Here is a 7,492-nt window from a genome sequence, read left to right on the forward strand (position 1 = left end):
CCGAAAGCGTCGGGGGCGTGCCGAAAGCGTCGGGGGCGTGCCGAAAGCGTCGGGGGCGTGCCGAAAGCGTCGGGGGCGTGCCGAAAGCGTCGGGGGCGTGCCGAAAGCGTCGGGGGCGTGCCGAAAGCGTCGGGGGCGTGCCGAAAGCGTCGGGGGCGTGCCGAAAGCGTCGGGGGCGTGCCGAAAGCGTCGGGGGCGTGCCGAAAGCGTCGGGGGCGTGCCGAAAGCGTCGGGGGCGTGCCGAAAGCGTCGGGGGCGTGCCGAAAGCGTCGGGGGCGTGCCGAAAGCGCCGGGGGCGTGCCGAAAGCGCCGGGGGCGTGCCGAAAGCGCCGGGGGCGTGCCGAAAGCGCCGGGGGCGTGCCGAAAGCGCCGGGGGCGTGCCGAAAGCGCCGGGGGCGTGCCGAAAGCGCCGGGGGCGTGCCGAAAGCGCCGGGGGCGTGCCGAAAGCGCCGGGGGCGTGCCGAAAGCGCCGGGGGCGTGCCGAAAGCGCCGGGGGCGTGCCGAAAGCGCCGGGGGCGTGCCGAAAGCGCCGGGGGCGTGCCGAAAGCGCCGGGGGCGTGCCGAAAGCGCCGGGGGCGTGCCGAAAGCGCCGGGGGCGTGCCGAAAGCGCCGGGGGCGTGCCGAAAGCGCCGGGGGCGTGCCGAAAGCGCCGGGGGCGTGCCGAAAGCGCCGGGGGCGTGCCGAAAGCGCCGGGGGCGTGCCGAAAGCGCCGGGGGCGTGCCGAAAGCGCCGGGGGCGTGCCGAAAGCGCCGGGGGCGTGCCGAAAGCGCCGGGGGCGTGCCGAAAGCGCCGGGGGCGTGCCGAAAGCGCCGGGGGCGTGCCGAAAGCGCCGGGGGCGTGCCGAAAGCGCCGGGGGCGTGCCGAAAGCGCCGGGGGCGTGCCGAAAGCGCCGGGGGCGTGCCGAAAGCGCCGGGGGCGTGCCGAAAGCGCCGGGGGCGTGCCGAAAGCGCCGGGGGCGTGCCGAAAGCGCCGGGGGCGTGCCGAAAGCGCCGGGGGCGTGCCGAAAGCGCCGGGGGCGTGCCGAAAGCCGAGATACAGGAGCAGGGGCGGCCTGAGCTCGGGCACAGCGTAGAGGCGGGATTACCAGGAGGGAGGGAAATGGGCAGACAGGCTCGCAGAGGATAACAATGCCTGGGAACAGGCCAGAGAAAGCTGTGGGCAAAAAGAGACCCCAAAGCCGATCTGAAACAAGAACTGAACAAGGAAAATAACAGCGCTAGGTTACAGGAGAGAAAGGGAGGATGAAACAAAGGGAGGAGAGAGAGCAGGACCAAGCATCTGGAAGAAAGAAAAAGGGAGAGCTAGAAGAAGACACAAGAGGGAGTGGGAGCAGGAACGAACGAGAGCAGAAGTACAGGGAAGAAAAAACCAACAAAAATCATAGCAGCATGGGATAGAGAGGGGGCCAGGGGACAGCCCAAAACGTCCAAGAGGGGCAACAGGGCCCGAGGGTCCGCGACTCACCGCAGGTGTCGCTCTCAGCGCTGCCAGGAAAAATTTGCCAATTCAGACCCTTCTTTCTCCTTCTCTCCTCCCTTCCTTTTCTGGAGGTGCAGTCGCTCAGCTGCCCTCCACCTCAAAGAACACGCGGGTGTCTCTCGGCTCTTACAAAACGCAGCTTCCTGCACGTGTGGCCTCGCTCGCACGCTGCGCGGCCGTACCGCGCTCTGGGTGACGCGCACGGACCCTGATCGCACGCTGGCGGTCCGGCCCGCTGCGGACTGTACAGAGGGCTCCTGCCTCGCCCAGAGAGGCAGGCTCTCTCTTCCTGCAGTGGAAGGCAGCTGCTGCCCACATGCCCTTGATTTTCTTCTTTCCCTTTCTCAGGCCTCTCCAGCTTCAGCTGTGACAGCTCCTGTCCACAGCCAGAAAACGTCCCAGGGGCCTGTCCCTTCTCACCTCTCTGCTGCGAGGAGCACAAGGGCAGGCAGAGAACCCCACACAGTTCTGAAGTGGGTCCAGTCGACAGCATCCCCAGGGAAGGAACAGGCAAGCGTGGCCCCGGTGAGGCCTCTGGGAGAAGGTGAAGCGACTGCCGTTATTACCGTAGATCGCCCCTGGCCGGAGCCCCCCTTCCACAGGGGCTCCTGCGGAGGCGCCAAGGGCCGGCTTGCCGCCATCCCCGCGGGGCTCGGGGGTGACCTGGGGCTAGGGGACGGGCTTCAGGGTGAGGTGCGAGACCTGGGGCCAGGACACGGTGCGGGCGAGGCCAGTGCCAGCTCAAGGGGAGCTCTGGCAAGCTGGGGAGGCACCCGGCACCAACCCCCGGGGGACACCCATCTTCTTCCCCTCTGCCTTTGTCCCAGCCCTCGGGTAACTCCCTGGGGCTCCCCCGGCCCGGATCACCTCCAGCAGAGCGGAGGCCTGACACAGCAGGCGGTGTGAAGCTTCCTGCCCCACCGCTGCCGTGTGGCCAGCGGGCAGGAGGGGCCCCCACACCTGCCAAAGGGGCGGGCTGGCCTCACCGGCGGCCTCGGCCCTCGCCCACCACCAGGAATCACGCCCAGCAAGCCTCACGCTGCGGCAGCAGGAAGGCGGCTCTGGCGGTGCCGCACACCTGTGCGGGGCCGGCGCTGCAGTCCTGCCCTTCGCGCACCGAGCGCCCGCCGGCAGCGTGACGTGGGGCGGCGGCGGCATTTCCTTACCAGGAGGGGGCACCGAGCGTGGCCGCACCCCCCCACGAGCATCGGAGCATCGCACTGACGTTGCTGGCGGGTGGCAGCGTGGGGCACGGGGCCACCTCTGTGTCGCCCACCGACAGCACCGTGTGGCGTTTGACAGGCAGCGGCGGTGAGCGCGGGCGAGCGCCACCCCCCGCGCGAGCGGCGGCCGAGCGGCACGTCACTGCGCACACGCTCTCGAGGAACGGGCACGACGCTTGGTGGGGAGCAGCTGGAAGCCCCCGGGAATCCACGTGAAAGCGGCAACAAAACTATCCCTCGTGCTGCGCCACAGGGGCCGCGGCGGTAGCGAGGACTGCGCCGCGCTACGGGCGCCCACGAGCGGTGCGGCTGCCTGGCAGCCGAGTCTGCAGAACCTACAGCTCCTGGCACGCGCTGGCCAACGCGGCACGGCCGCCTGCACGCCAAGCGCTGTAAGACCCCGCATCCCAGCGTGACCCAGGGAACCAACGCGGCTGGCCAGAAACCCCACACGCCAGGACTACAGCTCCCGCTGGGTTGCGAGAGGCGGTTTTCTCTGCTTTCTGACCCTGCAGCAACACCGTTGCTCACCCCTCCGAACCCCCACCAATGCACCCAGAAGCCTCACCACCGGCTCGGGGCAGCCCCTGCCACCACCTCCAACACTGCCACCCTGCAGGCACCGCCATCCTCCCCAGGAGCTGCCAGCTGATGGCACGGCTCCACTCACCTTCTCCCTCGGTGCAGCCAGGGCCCAGCAATGCTCAGCGACTGCTCTGCTCCTCCCTTGGTTGACACCGACCCCTCCGACGGCTGCCTTGCTCTTAACAGCAGCACCCGCCCCTCCACCCGGAGCAAGCCCTTTACAGGGAGGGGCCGCTGCCATCAGCCTCACTGCCCACACCTGGGGCCCCTCCAGCCCCAGCCCACAGCTGGAGGCCATCACCCACCCCCACAGAGCATCATCACCCCTCCCAGCCCCTCACCTGGGGCAAAGGAAGCACAAAAGGCAGCCGGCAGCCAGCAAGTGTTTATTCAGTCACACACAGAACAAGTCCCAGAAGGGAGTGAGTCTGCTCCGGGGCTCAGGGCCCCTAATGCTGCCCCTGGCACACCTTGGCGCTTGTTCCCGGAGCCACGCTCCTCAGTCCAGCCGGGAACAGTCAGTCGGTTCCTGGAGCAACAAGCTGCAGGGCAGAGCTGGAAACTGCCAAACATGAGGAGCAAGATGCAGGACACAAGAAGACAGAAGAAAGGTGGCAGCTAGCTGACTAGTACAGGGGTAGAGAGAAAACAAGAGATGAGCAATGGGGCGGTGAGAGGATGGGGACAGGGAACCCAGCGTGGATATGCAGAAAAAAAAGCAGCAGGGAGAGAAGAAAACAGGCAGCAGAAAGAAGGAGGAGGAGCAGGACAGAAACCAACAAAGAAGGACGAGGAGCAGCATAGAGATGCAGAAAAAAAAAAAGCTGGGATGGGTGGCACAACAGACATGGAGGGGAAAAAAAAAAAGGGGGGGAGCAGGGAGCTAGACCAAGCAAGATGGAAGAAAGACCAAAAAGCTCCAGAGAACAGGGCACAGAGGGAGGAAAAAGCAACAGCGATGGGGAGTCAGGACAGCAAACCATGGGAAGGAACACAAAACAAATCACATCGCTACATGTGACAGGGCAGAGAAGGAAGAATTAGGAAACAGGGACAGAGACACAGAAAAAAAGAGACCTGGAGCCAAAAACTAATCCTGATGCATACAGAAAGAAGGGGGGTGGGGGTGGGGGGGTGTATTCTAAAACAGGGGAAACAGAGACAGAGAGATGGAGAAAAGACAAAAGCAACAGACTACAAGGCATCGAGAGAGGAATTACTGAATAGTAACAGAGCGCCAGCCAGAAACAGGCCACAAAGCAGCAAAGATCACAGGGGGTACGGGGCACAGAGGAAGGAATTCGCAAACCCGGCACAAGGAGCCAGACAGAGAGAGAGCGAGGCAAAAATTAAATGGTGAAAAGAGACAGACCGCAGGGCAGAGGGAGGAATTGATAAACAGGGACAGGGCACCCGACAGAGCATGATGGAGAACAGGGAAAAAAAAAAATAGCAGCAAGCTACAGGGAAGAGGGAGGAATTAAAGAACAGTGACTGGAAGACAGACAGCGACACATGGAGAGAGAGAAGACAAAAGAGCGATGGGCAACAAGATGGATAGGGAGGAAATGAAAAACAGCAGAAGGGAGTCAGCCAGAGAGAAAGACACCGAGGAAAAAGGCCAGACAGTCTATGAGGGACGGAGGTAGGAATGAAAAACGGGGGACAGGGAGCAGGAAAGAGAGAGATGGAGATCGCAGGGAATAGCAGCGGGTGCAGGAAGAAGAAAGGGGCATCAATAGGAACAGGGAGCTGGACAGAGAGGGATGGAGAAAGGCAACAAGAGCGGCAGGGTACAGGGCAGAGAAAGGGAAGACCTACAAGATGGGGACAGGGAGATGCTCCAAGCAAGACGGAAGATACAGGTGAGCAAAAAAAGTTGAGCAGCACCAGAAAGAGAGGAGTCTAGGAGAAAGACAGGGAGGGACCAGGCCACACAAGAGGGATGAGAGGGGCCCAAGAGCTCGGGACTTACTGCAGTTCTCCGCGCTGCCAGGAGAATTTGACAGGTCAGACTCCTCCTTCTGTTTGCCTTCTCCCTTCCTCTTCTACCTTCTCCCTTCCTCTTCTACAGCTCCAGGTGCCTGGCTGTCCTCCACTTATGAGAAGATGTGGGTGTCTCACAGCTCTTACGAGATGAGGCCTGCTAGACACAGAACCTCATTCAATCACACACTACGTGCAGGAGTAGGACAGAGGAAAGAGAGAGAAACCGAGAAGTGAGGAGCAGAACGGAAGGATCGAGAGAGAAATGGACTGAGGAGTGATGCAAAAGGTACAGAACAAGCAGTCAGAAGTGCAGACAGAAAAAGAAAAGGGAGCAGCAAGACAAGAGAGAGAAAGTGAGAGAGGAAGGGGGAGCAAGGCAGAAGAAAAGAAAGAAAAGATATAGAGAAGAAGAAAAAAAAAATCACAGCATGGGAAAGAGAAGGGCGGGAAGGGACTGGGACATACAAGGGGGGCGACAGGGCCCCGAGGGCCCGGGACTCACCGCGGCTCTCGCTCCCGGCACTGCCGGGAGAACTGGACAGGTCAGATGCTTCTTTCTCCTTCCTTCCTCCTGCCCCTCCTCTTCTTCTGAAACTCCACTCGCCCGGCTGACCTTCCCCTAAAAGAATACGCGGGTGTCTCTCGGCTCTTACAAGACGTGGCTTCCGACACACGCAGCCTCGCTCGCTCGCTCGCTCCGCGGCCGTTCCGCGCCTGGGTCCGGCCCGCTGCGGACTGTGCAGAGGGCTCCTCGCTCACCCGGAGAGGCAGGCGCTCTCCTCCTGCAGGGCGAGGCGGCTGCTGCCCACATGCCCTTGACGTTCTCCTTCCTTCCCTTTCTCCGGCCCCTCCAGCTCCAGCCGCGGCGGCTCCCGCCCCGCTGCCCACGGCCGGGAAGGCTCGGCTCCGCCCGTCCCTTCTGGCCCCCGAGCCGTGAGAAGCGCCAGGCCGGGCAGAGACACCCCACGCCAGCCCGAGCTGGGCGCAGCCGGCGGCATCCCCGGGGCAGGAACGGACACGCGCGGCCCCAGCGCGGCCTCGGGAGGGGGCACGGAGGCGGCAGGGACCCTTATTGCCGCGGACCGGCCCGGCCGCAGCCCCAACACTCACCTCCGCCGCGCACGCGCACTCCCGGGAGACGCCGCGGCCGCGCATGCGCACCCCCGGGCCGGGGGGCACACCGCGTCTCGGGGAGCCGCGGGCAGCCCGCGGGAAACCGCCACAAAACCGCGTCTCGGGCCGCGCCGGTACCGAGGGCTGTGCCGTGCCGCGCGCGCCCGCCAGCGCCGCAGCTGCGGGGAACCGAGAGCGCAGAAACTGCAGCTCCCGGCGTGCCCCGGGGAGCCAACATGGCCGACCGGAAGCCCCCTGCACGTGACTACGGCTCCCGCCGCGCCGCCCGCGCACCCGGAAGCCCGGCCGAGCGCAGCCCCGCGCGGCTCCGGGCAGCGCCGCCGCCGCCCGGCCCCGACGCGGAGCGGCCTCCGCCCCCGGTCCCGCCGCACCTTTCCCCGCAGCCGCCCGGCCCCGCTCCTGCCTCGGCTCGCACCGGCTCCTCCTCCAGCACCGGCCCCGGACAGGGAGGGGTCGCTGCCTGCAGCCTCCCTGCCCGCCCCTGCGGCTCCTCCGGCCCGGCCCACGCTCCCCCCCCCGGTAACTATAGCGACCAGCACCGTTAATAAACGCCGGAGATGCCCGTCGCTCCTCCGAGCTCGCGCTCTATGGGCCGCCGGTCCTCCGGTCGCGGGGCCGCCGCCGCGCACGCGCACTCCGGGGGCCGCCCGGCGCAGCCGCACGCCGCAGGTCGCCTCTCCCCGCCGGGGGAACCTTCCCCGGGCAGCGGGAGCAGCCGCTGGGCGAGACCGCTCCGGTGCGCGGGCCGACGGGACCAACGCTGCCAAATCTTATAACCCCCCCGGAGAGGGAGGAGCTCCGGCACGGCCGCAGCGCAGGGCAGCGCAGTCTCGCCTTGTGACCCAGAACTCAGCGGGGTGACCGAAGTGTCGGTCAGAGCAGCCTCAGGGCTCTTCGGACGGGTGGAAGGGGGAGGAAAGCCTGTGACAACGCGACACGGGAGCGCAGAGTTGTTTTAAGGACGAAACAGCGTAACTTCGGTCCCTGGGAGACCAGTACAGTAACTATTAAAAGCACACGTATTGTTAGATATTTTTCCTAAACTCACATTTATCCAATTTAGTTTTTCAAATCCTGGTGAT

General features: G+C 64.9%; 2 long non-coding RNA genes across 2 annotated transcripts; both read right to left on the bottom strand.

Moving 5' to 3' along the window:
• Positions 1 to 3,654: 3,654 nt before the first annotated feature.
• On the bottom strand, positions 3,655 to 5,337 carry LOC141955792 (uncharacterized). Its single transcript, XR_012632755.1, has 2 exons — positions 5,263 to 5,337; positions 3,655 to 3,849 (listed from the first exon to the last, which is right to left on the bottom strand). It is a non-coding gene; the product is annotated as an uncharacterized LOC141955792 (long non-coding RNA).
• On the bottom strand, positions 5,338 to 7,028 carry LOC141955793 (uncharacterized). Its single transcript, XR_012632756.1, has 3 exons — positions 6,950 to 7,028; positions 5,779 to 5,895; positions 5,338 to 5,430 (listed from the first exon to the last, which is right to left on the bottom strand). It is a non-coding gene; the product is annotated as an uncharacterized LOC141955793 (long non-coding RNA).
• Positions 7,029 to 7,492: the final 464 nt, after the last annotated feature.

This window comes from Athene noctua, unplaced genomic scaffold, assembly GCF_965140245.1.
Source record: "Athene noctua unplaced genomic scaffold, bAthNoc1.hap1.1 HAP1_HAP1_scaffold_637, whole genome shotgun sequence".
In the NCBI taxonomy this organism is placed as follows: domain Eukaryota; kingdom Metazoa; phylum Chordata; class Aves; order Strigiformes; family Strigidae; genus Athene; species Athene noctua.